Here is a 1,893-nt window from a genome sequence, read left to right as displayed (position 1 = left end):
AGGACGGCGCAGCAGTAGGAGCCACGTAGTTGGGGTTAGGGACCATAATGAATGGCTAATCCTGTGCAACCATTGCTTGTGAATCTACGATGTCACAGGGGTAGTCCGAGTAAAGGCGAACGACTGAGAAGTTCCAGGGGTACCAGTAAAACCCCTCCCTCTACCACAACCACGAGGTCAATCCGTGATGCCTCTACCTCTCGTCATGTCTACCAAGAGTATATCAATTAATATTAGTCACAAAAACAATGCAATAATAAAGATAAAATTTATAGACACTTTAAATCACATAAATCAACAAATACAATACAAATCATATGTATATTTATATTATTTGAAAAAAAATTTGTCATAACCTCCCTTAAAGTTGGATATATATCCATGCTGTGTTTGATTTGAAGTAGTTCTCTGCAGATTTCAAACTTAAAGTGTAAACTAATTTTTTTTTTAATTTAGGGTTTAGGTTCAATGCCCACGTTGCTGATAGCTTGGACCAAGAACAAGAGTTTCACTTCTTTTGCATCTTGATAGGAACCTGCGGATTTCGATACTCTATCTGTGGAGCCGTTTTCTGCGATTACATTCTCACTTTTTTTTTTATATATTTTATCTCTGGAATATTTTGTGTATTTGAATGGAGCTAATGAGGACTAACCCGAATTGAAATTACCGTCTAAAAATTGTTATCCTTGATGTCAAATTCTGGCTTAATGGGGCTTCCATTCATTGATGATTAACAAAACTATAATCAGATTAATTGGTGTTATTAAACTAAAGAATTTTAGTAATATTCAATATTTTAATTAACAATCCTAATTTAGTTAATGTGTAGAATGGGAACCTATCAAACTATAAACATCAATTGGTAGTTATAGTAACAATTTCTTGACAAGAGTTAATATTTGGAATTAGTTTGATTAGGTTAAGAAGTTGTTGGAAATATTATTGATTAAAGATTTAAAATAAAGTCAATACATAATTATTGTTTAAGAGGGATAGAGGCTCTTTAATAGAGTCAACAGTGGAGGCTTATTTCATAGTCAGTTGACCGCCACTTAGGGCCAAAATCAAATTACTAGATGAAGATCGTTGAAATCATAATCCCTTGTTTCAAGATACAAATTTCTGGATAAATTCATTGCTATTGCTTTACATTTTCATCAATTTTTTAGCTAAGATTGACATAATAAGATGAATTAATGTTTTAATTTTCATAATAGCGATTTGTTACAAAAAATTTTTCAAGTAGACAAACCCAAAATTAAAAGCTATATTTCTTATCTTTCACTCAAATAATGTTTGGCTTCCTTAGAATTAATTAAGTCTTACTAATGAGGAAGGCATCATTGTTTTGATATCCAAGTATTTAATTTAATTTCACAAGCCTAAGCTGGAAGAAGATTGTGCTTTTGAAGAGACCAAAAGAAGGAGGAAAGAAAGGATGGAAGACTGCAAAAATAAGAAAATAAGTGAGAAAAATAAATAACTATGAAATTGTCCAAAATTTTAGGAAGAATAAAAGTTATATTTAGGGTTAAGTACAATTTTGGTTCCTAAGGTATAGACTAAAAATGTTTTTCGTTTTCAATCTTTTTTTACATATAAAATCGTCCCTAAGGTTCAACGTAATTTTAAAATCTCCCTTTAGACCAAAATAATCTTTTTTTTTCTTTTTCTTCTTCTTCATTACAACATCTCTTCTTCTTCATCACAAGCAAAAATAGAAATAGAAACAGAGAGCCAATGATACCTCTTTCTATTCTAAAAATAGAGATATTATAGCTCTCTTTTCCTATTTTCACTCTTCACTTGTAAACACCAACCAAGGAAAAAAGAGAATCAGAAAAAAACTGATTCATTGATTAGTGGATTTGATAAACTCAGTCAAGAGGT

The 1,893-nt window shown here is 31.1% G+C and overlaps 1 pseudogene; it reads left to right on the top strand.

Moving 5' to 3' along the window:
* Window positions 1-462: 462 nt before the first annotated feature.
* Window positions 463-585, top strand: LOC127743735 (uncharacterized; annotated as a pseudogene).
* The last annotated feature ends 1,308 nt before the right edge of the window (window positions 586-1,893 follow it).

Source organism: Arachis duranensis, chromosome 10, assembly GCF_000817695.3.
Source record: "Arachis duranensis cultivar V14167 chromosome 10, aradu.V14167.gnm2.J7QH, whole genome shotgun sequence".
Classification (NCBI taxonomy): domain Eukaryota; kingdom Viridiplantae; phylum Streptophyta; class Magnoliopsida; order Fabales; family Fabaceae; genus Arachis; species Arachis duranensis.
This window is presented reverse-complemented; position numbering and strand designations above follow the sequence as displayed.